The sequence below is a fragment of the Cnephaeus nilssonii genome, assembly GCF_951640355.1.
Source record: "Cnephaeus nilssonii genome assembly, chromosome: X".
Classification (NCBI taxonomy): Eukaryota; Metazoa; Chordata; class Mammalia; order Chiroptera; family Vespertilionidae; genus Cnephaeus; species Cnephaeus nilssonii.
The window spans coordinates 66,182,030-66,196,278 of record NC_137071.1 but is presented as its reverse complement, the minus strand read 5'-3'; positions in this window follow the sequence as shown (position 1 = coordinate 66,196,278).

Below are 14,249 nucleotides of genomic sequence, written 5' to 3'. Positions count from 1 at the left end.
CTGGATCATTTTTGGAAAAACCTTCATACTGTTTTTCATAGTGGCTGTACCAATTGACATTTCTACCAATAGTTCACAGCATTCACTTTTTTCCACATCCTCTTCAACACTTACTATCTCTTGTCTTATTTATAATAGCCATTTTTATTTGTTGCTCTAGAAATGACAATATAAATAACTTTTCAGATTCTACTAAAACTTTTTAGCACTACAAGTAAAATGCAGAAGTCTTACAATGCTGAGTCTTTGCCTTACTCTCATCATATTATAGCTGCCATGTGTCTTATGTTCGCATACATTTTTACCCTTGACATATTTTTAGTTTTTTTTCTTTCAACAATCATATATTTTAACAAAATTAAGAGAAAGATAGTCTATTATATTGACTATATATTTCCATTGCTCTTCTTTCCTTCAGATATTCCAAGTTTTCTTCTTATATTCCCTTCATCCTAAAATACTTTATCATTTCTTTAGAAAAGGTTTGTGAGCAAAATAACACCATTATTTTTATATTTGTTAATGTTCTTATACTGATTTCACTCATGAAAGATACTTTCACTAGATATATAATTCCAAATTAACAATTCTGTTTTTCTTTAAGCACTTTAGCTAACCTCCATAATTTCTGATTTCAGTTCTTTCAATCATTGCTTCCTTATTTGTAATGTATCAATTTTTTCTCTATCATTGATTTATAGCAATTGGTTATTATATATCTGAATATGATTTTATTTAAATTTTGAGGGGGTTCCCCTAACTTTTTTAATCTGTAAATTTAAGTCTTTCATCAAGTTTAGGAAGTTAGTTTCCAACAATTATTCTTTATTTATTTTTATTTTTGCACCAATCACTTCCTTCTATCATTCAGGGGATTAAATGATACAAGTGTAAGATTGTTTGATGTGGCATCACAAATCCTTTAGAATCTATAAAGGTTTTTTCTCACTAATTTCTTTTTTTTTCAGATTAAAATTGCTATTGACTATATTCAAATTAACTGATTTTTCTTCTATCATTTTCATTTGGCATTGAGCCCATCCAGGATGCTTTTGTTTTGTTTTCACAATACTTTATTTTTCAGTTCTAAAATTTCCTTTTGCTTATTTTTTATAGCATTTGTATCTCTGCTGACAATTCTGTCTATTCATTTCAAGAGTAAGATCATATTGAATTTAACTTGAATTAGGTATCTTTAAATTGTCTTTTCCCTTGAGAATTGGTCATATTTTTCTATTTCTTGACTTTTGAATAGTTTTTAATTGTATTCTGTTCATTTTTAGTATTATAGTGTGAACCTATAGGTTTTATTAAAATCTTCTGTGGATATTTTCTGTGTTTTTGTTTGTTTGTTTGTTTGTTTATTTGTTTTACCTTGCTATCAACTTGCTTTGGATTAGACCTCAAGGTCTGATTACTTTGTGTCAGTTCAGTTTTCAAAGCCTCTGCTGTGTTGTTGGTCTGCCCCTTGCAGGTATCCCTCAGAAGTTGGTCTCAGACTTGGGTAGAGGTTAACATAACTGTGCATTGCTTCTTTGAGTACTTTCCATACATGTGCAGTTTGAGTGTATGTCCAGACTTGTGTTGGTTCATACATAGACTAGAGTTCCTCTTTTCCAGTTCTTGCATTTTGGGAATTTCTCTTACAAAAAAAAAAAAATGGGGTTCTCTTAGAATTTTAGCCTTCCCTGTTATAGTTCAGTTCCATATAATTGGGTGCATACTCAGGGCCAAGGAGAAAGAGAAAAAAGTGGAAAAATGGGGATGCCCCCATACTCTTTGCACATGAGATGCCTCATTTCCAGGTTCTGTTAACCAAAGGTATGTCAAAGCCAAGAGAAAAAAGAAGAAAAAGTGAAGATACTTCCTGACATGCTTGGGTCATTTTATTTGGTCCTCTAGCAGAATGATGGACTTCTTTTAGAGATTTTTTTGTTGTTGTTTGTTTCTACCCATTAAACTGTTACTTGATCAGGTCCACAATTAGGTCAAAGATAGGAGATGAAGAAAATAAAAGTAAGAGACATACTGCCACCATTAGATCATTCTTCAAATTTTGATTTCCCCAGTCCTTCTGCTATTATTTACTTTTGAACATCCTCAGCTAGTTGCTTTTTTCATTTTGTCTAAATATTTTACTTTTAATCAGTGAGAGTGAGAGACTTTAGTTGGTTTAATCCATATTAGTAGAACTAAAAGTCCTTTTGCATTTATTTTTTAGTTGATTCTTATATGTTTTATATTTTCAGGAATCTATCCATTTCATCTAAGGTTTCATATTTAGCATCAGAAAGCATTTTAATATATTGAAATATTTTGTATCTTCTATGATGGTCTTCCCTTTTGCTCTTGATGTTGTGTATTTAAATTTTGTATTTATTGGTCTTACAAGAAGTTTGATTATTTAATTAGACTTCTCAAAAAACTAGCTATTTACTCTAATATGTTTTCTATTTAATTAACTTTTGTTAACTTTATAATTTTATAAAAATTTGAATTTATTATTCTGTTTTGTTTTATAACTTCTTATTTTGAACACTTAGTACATTGCTACAAGTTTCTAAGTACCATGTTAATTGCTTCCTACAAGTATCATTGTTATATTTTCTTGTTTTATACTGACTATATTCTAACATCTACTTTATTTTTTAACTTATAAGTTCTCTTAATTTTTATATTTAGTTTTATTTCTTAGATGTCTTTCTTAAATTAATTATAAATGGCCTTTGAAGGTTGTCTCTATGATACCATTCCTTTAAATTTATTGATGCTAAATTTCTGACCTTGAATGTGCTCACTTTGTATAAATTTTGAGTGCATATTTAGAATAATGTGTAGTCTATAATGCCTGGTAAGATGTTGCCATTTACAGGTATATAGATGCATTTTGGGAGTATCCTGCTAAGTGAAATAAGTCAAAAAGACAAGAACCAAATGATTTCACTCATATCATACATGGGATATAAAACTTAAAGCAATAAATGAACAAACAAGCTTATAGCAGAATAGTGGTGAGCAGGGGGGTTGAGAGGTGGAGGGAGGACAAAGATGGTAAAGGGAGTCACATACATGGTGAAGGCGGCACACTAGATTTTGGGTGATAAACACACAATGGAGTATATACACATCTTGTATTATATAGTTTTACACATGAAACATATAATGTAATTAACCAACAAATTTAATTAAATTAAAAATACAATATAATGATTTATAGTCCATAATTCATGAAAGGATATTCTTATTATAACCCTTAGATCCGTGGTCGGCAAACTGCAGCTCGCGAGCCACGTGCAGCTCTTTGGCTCCTTGAGTGTGGCTCTTCCACAAAATACCATGGCCTGGGCGAGTCTATTTTGAAGAAGTGGCGTTAGAAGAAGTTTTAAGTTTAAAAAATTTGGCTCTCAAAAGAAATTTCAATCATTGTACTGTTGATATTTGGCTCTGTTGACTAATGAGTTTGCCGACCACTGCCTTAAATCAATCTTGATTTTTATGTAATTTCATCTTCTCAATCTTTACTGTTTGTTTTTGTTTTCTTGTTCATTCTCATAATTACTAAAAAGAAATGTATTATCTCCTTCCATGAGGGTGGATTTCTCTAATTATTTTTGTGATTATATCAATTTTTATTTTATATGGTTTAAAGATATGTTTAGTTGCCTTCAAGTTTAAATTATCCTCAACTTCTTTTGTTATTGTATATTGATCTTTTTTTTTTCTGTCCCTAGCAATACCTTCTTAACATAAAGACTAGTTTTTCTGAAATTAATACAGTTACACCTACCTCAAATAATTTAATATTAGTTTGGGAGATGTTATATTCCTTTTGCTTTTGACCTTTTAGTGTTTTTATGTTTAAGAATATCTCTTATACTAATATTTAGCCAGATTTTATATGTATTTTTAATCTAGTCACCTAATTTTATCTTATCTATGTAAAATCTTAACAAACATATTTATTTTGCTTATTGGCATATTTAGGATTCATTTTTACCATATTACTATATGGTAGATTTTTAAAATTATTTCATAAGTTAATATTTGTTTAGATTTTTCCACATATTTATCATTATGTTTGTCATACATTCTCTCTTGCTGCTTAAACGTTCTTTTAGATCGTTTCTGTCTGTCTAAACTACAAATCTAAAAGTATCTTTAATGAGGCCTGCTGGTGATAAACCTTCTGGACTTCTAGTTGAAAAAGTTTTTATTACATTTTTCTTCTTGACAGATAATTATATTGGGCTGACAATTGTTTGCTCTAATCACAATGAAGACTATTAATCCACTTTCTTGTGGCTTCTATTATTGCTATGGCTATTAAGAACAAAAACAGATCCAGAGACAGAGAAACATTGATCAGACCATCAGACCTCAGAGGGAAGGTAGGGGAGGGTGGGGGTAAGGGGGAGAGAGCAACCAAAGGACTTGTATGCATGCATATAAGCCTAACGAATGGACACAGACAACAGGGGTTGAGGGCATGAGTGGGGGGTTGGGGGGTAATGAGGGGATAAGGACACATATGTAATACCATAATCAATAAGGAAATTTTAAAAAAAGAATCCATCCGTATGTTCACTTGCCATTACTTTCAAGGTAAATCTCTATTTTATCTTATGTTTAAAGTTGGCAATCTTTCTATAACTCTGTCTTTGTCTCTCTCTCCCATTCATTTTATTGTTTCACTGTGAAGTATCATTGTGTCAATTTTTTTTAAAAGTTATCATATATATATATGCATATATATATTGCATCTTTTTGCCTCTCTTGGATATTACAACATAATTCAAGGTGATGTCTTTATATCTTCTTCCAGATCATTAATTCTCTCTTCATCTGTGTTTATTATGATGTTAAATATGCACACTATTTAATATGCTGTTAAAAACCCAAAATGTGTCCTAGCTGATTTTGCTTAGTGGTTAGAGCATCAGCTTAACTGACTGGAAGGTGGCAGGCTCCAATCCGGTCAAGGGAATGTACCTGGGTTGCAGGCTTGATCCCCACCTTGGTCAGGTGCATATGGGAGGCAACTACTCGATGTGTCTCTCTCACATGGATGTTTCTCTCTCTCTGGCTCTCTCCCTCCCTTTCATTCTCTTTAAAAAAAAATCAATGGAAAAAATATCCAAGGGTTAGGATTAACAAAAAATAAAATAAATAAAATTTAAAATAATGTCCTATTTTTTTTAAATTTTGCATTTCAATTGTTTTATTTTTCATTGTAGTTTTCAAATATGATTGTGAATTGAATTTCTCTTTTTTTTCACACTTACTTAGCAGCTTCTGTTTTATTTATGCACATGCAACATAGTTATTTCATCTTTGTTTTTGTTTTTCAGCCATTGCAACTTGATTCTTCAGCTTATTTTACTTTTTTTCTATTAGTTTTAACTCATGCTATGTTTTATGATTTTTGGACAGTATACTGATCTTTTTATTGTAACCTCTGTTAAACTTCTTGAGAACTTGGTTGAAAATATGCTCCCCCAAAGGAATATATTTTTGCCTATAAGTGACTCATGAGCACTGCCAATAATGCACCACATTAAAATAAAATGTCTGCTTTAGAATTTTGGAGCATATAAGGTGTTGAATTTAGATATCAACCCCATGAGGTTTTCTTTGCAGATTTGAATTATTTCAGGGAAGAATTTTTTCCATGTATCTGATATTGAGGTAGGCAATTTACTTCCTACCTTATCCTGTATAACTGTTTTCTCTTTTTATCCTTTTTTAATGAATGTCAACTTTAGAGGCACCAGCTTTATGTGGAAGTTCTCTTGCTAGACATCCAAATTGAGCAGACCATAGAATTAATTTTATGTCACTAACTTCATAGAGCTACAGTGACCTAAGTGCAAATTATCCTCAGTATCAGACAAACAAAAACAAATAAAATAAAATAAAAACTAAAGAAAAGAAAGAAAAATAAAAAGAATCTAGTTTTGGTTCTCTCTTCTGCATAGGATTTTAGTTTTCACTTTATGTTTGACATCTGTAGCTTTCTTCCTTTACTGACAATTATACAATTTTTACAAAATTCATTTTAAAATTACTTTTTTAACTTATTAGTTTTAATCAAGAGAGTTGTTCTGAGCATCTAGTGTGCTGTAATTCAGTTAAAATATAGTTTTTGAAAATGGAAATATTATAATAAAATGGCATTTGAAGAATATTAGTTGGAAGTGGTATATAAAATAAATTAAAGAAAGGCTTTTCCCTAATTATTTCAAAGTAACAATTTTGTCTGTATAAAACCATCAAAAACACATCAGTTGATATTTTCTAAACAATTGCAGGACACAATGGTATGATTTAATGTCAGCCAGATTACTAGTTAATGAATTTTGTAAAAGATCTCATGAGATATTTAGTAATTCTTTCATTGTCTTCATTGCTAATAAATAAATGCAATTTTATCAATCTATCCACCATTATCTATGTTCATGTAGTTGAAGGTAACAAAGACCAAACAAATTTTAAGAGCTCTCTGATGACTAGACAACAACAACCATAGAGTGTTTATCTTGAAAATACTTCATAGACATAATACCAGAGTGAGAACCACCTTATTTAAATTTGAATGATCTGAACTTACTTATAACTTACTTTATGTGTAATGGTAACCTTAGTGAAACAATGATTGATGCTTTGTAATACAACTCTCTCACGTACATACCAAAAATTTTTTTGTAGTTTCTTATTCCTTCAAGGAGTTATCTAAGCTGGAAGCCTATAAATTTTCAAAAACTTGTATTTAAAATTTATTCCATTTTAACTCATCACTTTCTATCATTTCCATTCATTGTGCACGTTTCTTCAATCATTATTTGACCATCTATGTCCTGGGTACTGTTTGGGATAGATTATTGCCAATAGTCAATCAGGAGGCTTAGGCTGAAGAATCCCCCAGAAAAGAGATCAGGGTAGCATATTTCAACTGGGAGTAGAAGTGTTAGATATATAGGTTTCACTCTATCTTTTTTCTATTATTGATAAAGGTATTACATATGTGTCCTCATCCCCCCATTGTCCCCCATCACCCCAGTTGTGCCCTCGCACCCCTGGTGTCTGTGTCCATGACTTATGCTTATATGCATGCATACAAGTCCTTTAATTGATCTCTCGCCCTTACCCACACCCTCCCCTACCTTCCCTCTGAGGTTTGAGCATCTGATCTATTCTTCTGTGTCTCTGAATCTGTTTTTGTTCATCAGTTTATTTTGTTCATTATAATCCAGTAATGAGTGAGATCATGTGAAATTTATCTTTCTCTGACTGACTTATTTCACTTAGCAAAATGGTCTCCAGCTCTACCAATGCTGTTGCAGATGGTAAGAGTTTCTTCCTTTTTACCACAGCATAGTATTTCATTGTGTAGATGTACCACAGTTTTTTAATCCACTCATCTGCTGATGGGCACTTAGGCTGTTTCCAAATCTTAGCTATTGTAAATTATGCTGCTATGAACATAGGGGTGCATATATCCTTTCTGATTGGAGTTTCTAGTTTCTTGGGATATATTCCTAGAAGTGGGATCACTGGGTCAAATAGGAGTTCCATTTTTAGTTTTTTTGAGGAAACTCCATACTGTTCTCCACAGTGGCTGCACCAGTCTGCATTCCCAAAAACAGTGCAGGAGAGTTCCCTTTCCTCCACATCTTTGCCAGCACTTGTCATTTGTTAATTTGTTGATGATAGCCATTCTGACAGGTGTGAGATGGTACCTCATTGTCATTTTGATTTGCATCTCTCAGATGATTAGTGACTTTGAGCATGTTTTCATATGTCTCTTGGCCTTCCTTATGTCTTCTTTCGAAAAGTATCTATTTAGGTCCGTTGCCCATTTTTTGATTGGGTTGTTTATCTTCCTTTTGTTGAGTTGTATGAGTTCCCTGTAATTGCTGGAGATTAAACCCTTATCAGTGATAACATTGGCAAATATGTTCTCCCATGCAGTGGGCTTTCTTCTTGTTTTGCTGATTGTTTCTTTTGCTCTGCAGAAGCTTTTTATTTTGATGTAGTCCCATTTGTTTATTTTCTCTTTAGTTTCCATTGCCCTAGGAGCTGTATCATTGAAGATATTGCTTTGGCATATGTCTGAGATTTTGCTGCCTGTGGATTCCTCTAAGATTTTTATGGTTTCCCGTCTTACATTTAAGTCCTTTTTCCATTTTGAGTTTATTTTTGTGTATGGTGTAAGTTGGTGGTCTAGTTTCATTTTTTTGCATGTATCTGTCCAATTTTCCCAACACCATTTATTGAAGACACTGTCTTGACTCCATTGTATGCTCTTGACTCCTTTGTCAAATATTTATTAAGCATAGTTGTTTGGGTTGATTTCTGGGTTCTCTATTCTATTCCGTTGGTTTACATATCTGTTCTTGTGCCAGTACCAGGCAGTTTTGAGAACAGTGGTTTTGTAATACAGCTTGATATCTGATATTGAGATCCCTCCTACTTTGTTCTTCTTTCTCAGGATTTTTGCAGCTATTCTGGGTCTTTTTTTATTGCAGATGAATTTTTGTAGTGTTCGTTCTAGGTCTGTGAAATATGCCATTGGTATTTTAATAGGGAGTGAATTGAATCTATAGATCACTTTGGGTAGTATGGACATTTTAATGATGTTGATTCTACCAATGCATGAACACAGTATGTTCTTCCATCTGTTTATGTCTTCCTCTATCTTTTTTTTCAGTCTCTGTAGTTTTCTGACAGGTCTTTTACCTCCTTAGTTAAGTTTATTCCTAGGTATCTTAATTTTTTTGGTGCGATGGTAAATGGTATTGTTTTTTTAATCTCCCTTTCTGTAAGTTCACTATTTGTGTATAGAAAGGCCATAGATTCCTTGGCGTTAATTTTGTGTCCTACTACATTCCTGAATTCATTTGTTAAATCTAATAATTTTTGATAGAGTCTTTATGGTTTTCTATGTACAGTATCATGTCATCTGTGAAAAATGACAATTTTACTTATTTTCCAATTTGGGTGCCTTTTATTTCTTTGTCTTATCTGGTCACTGTGGCTAGCACTTCTAGTACTATGTGGAACAGGAGTGGTGAAAGTGTGCATCCCTGTCTTGTTCCTGTTCTTAGGGGAAATGGTTTTAGTTTTTACCTATTGAGTATGATTTTGGCTGTAGGTTTGTCATATAGGGCTTTTCTTATGTTGAAGTATGATCCCTCTATTCCCACTTTGCTGAGCGTTTTTATCAGAAAAAGGTGTTGGACTTTGTCAGATGCCTTTTCTGCATCAATTGATATGATTATGTGATTTTTATCTTTCAATTTGTTTATGTGATATATCACATTTATTGATTTGAGGATATTGTACCAGTCTTGCATCCCTGGATTAAATCCCACTTGATCATGGTGTAAGATCTTTCTAATGTAATGCTAGATCTGGTTTGCTAGAATTTTGTTGAGGATTTTAGCATCTATGTTCATCAGGGTTATTCACTCTTTATCTTGACCTTAGTAAATATATATTTTATTTCTTGTTAAAATTAGGGCATTGTTGCCATCTTCCCTATGAAAAATAAAAAAGGAGTTGAAAGATTTAAGAAAGGCAACCTTATTTGTTGGGTTATAGATATGGAACCAAGATATTTTAATATGTTGAAAATATGACATGCTTATATGGTAGAAATAAATGTAATGTCTTACTCTTAAGGTAACTAAAGAAAGCAAAGGGTAGTTATGGTTTCAAGCAATACATATGGTTGACACATAATGAATGTAATTTCAGGCTGCATTCAGTTGAGGTGGCAAACTTACTTTTGCATCACTCATCACAGAAATATTAGTAGTGTGTTCATGTTTAAATACTATGTTTTAAAGGAGACATGAACACATTGGAGAGGTAAGAAAAGAATGCTTTCAACATTTATGCTCTGTGAGGGATAGTTAAAGAAACTGAGGATGTTACCCTGGAGAAGCCTAGAATGAGGGTGTGGAAAAAGTGGGAAACATAAATGTACTGGAGTAGAAGTGAAAGAAACTGGGTTCTAGTGTCAGTGCTGATCCTGTCCATACCACAATGGTTCATTTTATAAATCTGAAATAAGAACATTTGTGTTGATGGTTAAGATCTCTTTTAGCTTTGACTTTTTATCATGTCAGAGACACTGATTAACATAAGAAAGAGTTACTCAGCATAATGCTTTCTGAAAAGGAAATGGGTCACTAGAAGTATTTAAGGAGAAGAATGTTGAGGAAGAGTTTCATGGACAGGGTAAATAGTTGGGCTAGATTACCTCTAAAATCTTCATCTATACCAAGAGTTTTTATGTGGAGTGATACAATTGTAATAAACCTAGTTATTAAATAACTGGAATGGTGCAAAAGGAAGGCCAAATATTATAGGCATGGCCAGTAAAGTCTGGGTGAAATAGGGAAGGTAATTGTCTGTCAGTCACACCTGGGAGTCACTGCAAGAGTGGGAAGATTTGAGATACTTAATCTCCTAAACCAGTGGTTGGCAAACTGCAGCTCACGAGCCACATGCAGCTCTTTGGCCCCTTGACTGTTCTAACGCCACTTCTTCAAAATAGACTCGCTCAGGCCAAAAACCGACTTCTGTGCATGGGCCACGAAGTTTCAATTCACTGTAAGTGCGCGCCTGCACGTGGTATTTTGTGGAAGAGCCACACTCAAGGGGCCTGGCTCGTGAGCCGCAGTTTGCCGACCACTGTCCTAAACAAAGGAATTTTCTCTCTTGGTGTCTTGTGCTCTTGGGACTCTTGGGACACTTGTTGCAGGGGGCACACTCTCCTGGTTCCCCTGCATTAGTGCACATGGCTCACAGCCATGTGGACCCCACACAATGAACTGATGGACTGCAATTAGCCTAATGCTGTACTGAACCGAGCTCCAAGTGGGACAGAAACTTTGGATGCTGGCTCTGCTTCTAGCTCCTCTGAATCCCCAGTTCCACCTCTTTCAGGACTGCATTAAGGGAAATGGGACTTTGGAAACCCAAGGATGTAATTCCATGCAAATAAAGCTTTCTACCACTTCTCATCTTCCTGTGGGGACCACTGGAAATGCTTATTCCTGCAGCACCCCAATAATCCTATTACCACTAGCAACAGAGAAAGACAATCTATGCATTTCTCTAATAACAGAGGCAGTGGTAAAAATAGATTTGGAAGCAGTTTTGAATTTAAAGAATGTTACCTCCATATATCCTTATAATTTTCTTTATTATCAGATCCTGTATACTTCTCCTAAAAAGGGATTGTAAGGGTTAATTTTATGTGTCAACTTGACTGGACCACAGAGTGTCAGATATTTGGTTAAAATTATTCTGGTTGTGTGTGGTGAGGATATGTCTGTATGAGATTTACATTTGAATGGGCAGATTGCGGAAAGCAGACTACTTTACTCAATGTGAGTGGGCCTTATCCATCCATTGAAGGCCTAATAGAACAACAAGGTACAGTAAGGGAGAATTTGCTCTCTCTCTTTGTTTTTGAATTGGGAAATTGATCCCCTGACTTTAAACTCAGACTTGAACTATAATTGACACTATCTACTCTTTTGGTTCTCAGGTCTCTGGACTCAGACTGGTTCTACCTCATTGGCTCCCCTGAGTTTCCAGTTTGCTAACTGTAGATCTTGGGACTTCTCAGCCTCCATAATCACATGAGTCAATTCCTTATAATAAATCTCTTTATATATTCTGTTTATATGAGGAACCCTAATGTAGAGATTGTCTAAATACCTTACAGCTATAAATGCTGTTATCAGGAAGTATTGGCAATCCTATATACTGGTGTAGTAGTATCTATACCATTCAGTGATACTGTTAGAAGGGACAGAAAACTTAGATTTAAATTCTGGCTTTACTATTCACTTTCTTTATTACCTTTTCCTTTATTACTTTTTTATATATAAATATTGGTATACTATCACTCACCTTAGCAGGGTTTATGCAAATTAAATGGCCTAATACATTGTCTAGTGTATTATATGGCTCAAAAAGAAGTGGTTGAATTTTGATTATACTTAGTTTAGACATATTCCATAGTTTTTTTGAGCTCTGACTCTGGAGTCAAATAGAAATGGGCTTAAATCAGGGTTATGTTATTTATGTTCTGTTTTATCTTAGCCAATTTATATAAGCATTCTTAACATTGGTTTCCTAATTGATAAAATGATAATAATGATGACAATTTTCTCATCAGGTTGTTATAAAGAATAAATGGCATAATACACATAATGTAACATAATATTCTTAGTAATGTTAGGTACTCCGGAAATGTTAGCTTTAATTAATTTTAATGGTTATAACTCCTGCACAACCTAAAGTATGTCTAATTAACTATTTTAGGGCCCATGTTTTAAGTTTTCTATATAACCAGTTCTTGATAATCTTTATCAAAGGAAAAAAAAACACAAAACTACAGTAATAGTGACTAATGGGTGCTGTCCACACATGTATATTTGTCTTAGAATACAGCCAGACACGTATGTTTTTCATCTTTCTCTCTGTGTCTGCCTTCTGTCCCTGCTCGTAGCAGTGCAACAGCCTTGGAGGAGGAAGAGGGCAAGGATTGAAAGGTGATTGCATGCAGTGAGGGGAATTAAGGCCAGGACAAGTGAAGAGAGAAGAGTCAAGAGGACACAGGAGGTGAAGAGCACTGAGGTCTCCTGACTTCATCGGTATATGTCATTTAAGAACATCCACATAATTTCAGAGCAATCCTGTCAGAAATGTTTAGAGTGAATCATTTTCATTCTTACCACTGTGTATTTCCCAGGATACATATCAAGGATGTGTAAGAGAGGCACAAGGAAGAATGTGAAATGTAATGAAGTTCATGTGTTAACCCATTCTATCTCCTTGCTTTTTTTAAGTGCCACACATACTATTGGCTGAAGAATCTGTGCAATGTAGGAAGGTCAGAGAGTGGAAACACAAATGGTGAAGAGAACTCTGCTAGCATTTGAGAAAAGAAACGTAAATAAGAGTTCTGTCAATCAATGTGTCTGAAATTTCTTCTTTCATTTAACAGGCACCACCAACCAACAAAATACTATTGAGTTCAGTTGAGTAAATGAGCTGCAAATCCTGTCTCCTCCACACTTGAGGGCAGAAAGAACTCTAGTCAAAGAACTGTGACTGCAGCTTGAATAAAAACATGGCCAGAGATAAGGTTCTTGAAAAGAGAAAATCATTTGCAGAATACAAGAAAGCAAATGAGAACAGAAAGAAATGGACAAATACATTAAAGATAATATAATAAAAACTTAGCACCTTCTTCTGGTTTCCTTTGTAGAAGAGATAGCATGTGTGAGGCAAGGGACTCATTATCCTGCTCTTAGCGGGTAATTCATAAAGAACTGGAACTGGGAATGGGGCGGTGCTGCTTAGAAACTAGCCCATCAGTTAGCACCACTCACTGCTTACATAATGGGGAGACATTTGAAAGATTCTCGGTATGTTTTAGAAGTCTTTCCACAGCCCATATACTAAATGCACAATTGGTCACAATGGATTTTCTTCTATTCTTACACACTTTGCATTTCACACACTTAAAGTGGGAATATTGAAGGACAGATATCACTCCAGAGACAAAGGTGCATCATCTTCTGGTAAAACAAAACAAAACAAACAAACAAAAACAGAAAAGCGGCAACAGAAGAGAGATACAACACTTTAAACATGACAAATAATGAATACTGCTGAGACCAGCTTGTTGTTTGTTGTTTTGGTGTGTGTGTGTGTGTGTGTGTGTGTGTGTGTGAAGAGATAACTTTTAGTTCATTTTTCTAGGGGAAAATTGTTCCACACCCTGTATGTAGGTCTTCCCTCTCAATAATCTTTAAATTTAGAAAACCTACACCAAAAAGAGTAAACACATGTAATACTATGTGTAGTGAACATCTACATTATTCCAGTTGTTGAGCCAAATGATGTACATATGTGTGTGTATATATTTAGCTTTCTTTTTCCCAACAATATACCAATGAGGCATGCACAATTGTTATTCTCTTTTTACACATGAGGATACTAAAAATAGCTTATTTAACATCCTTTAAATCACACAGTAAGTGAATGGGAGACTTAATTTGAATCTAAATCTGGCTGACTACAAAACTCATGTTTTAAATTACATCTGCCTCTCCAGTCTGGCTACTACTGACTTCAATATTCATACATTAGTGACCATTGACAACAGCTTGTCAGTATGTGTGTGGTTAAAAGGTTTCATGGTTTCACAGCATGCCTACTGA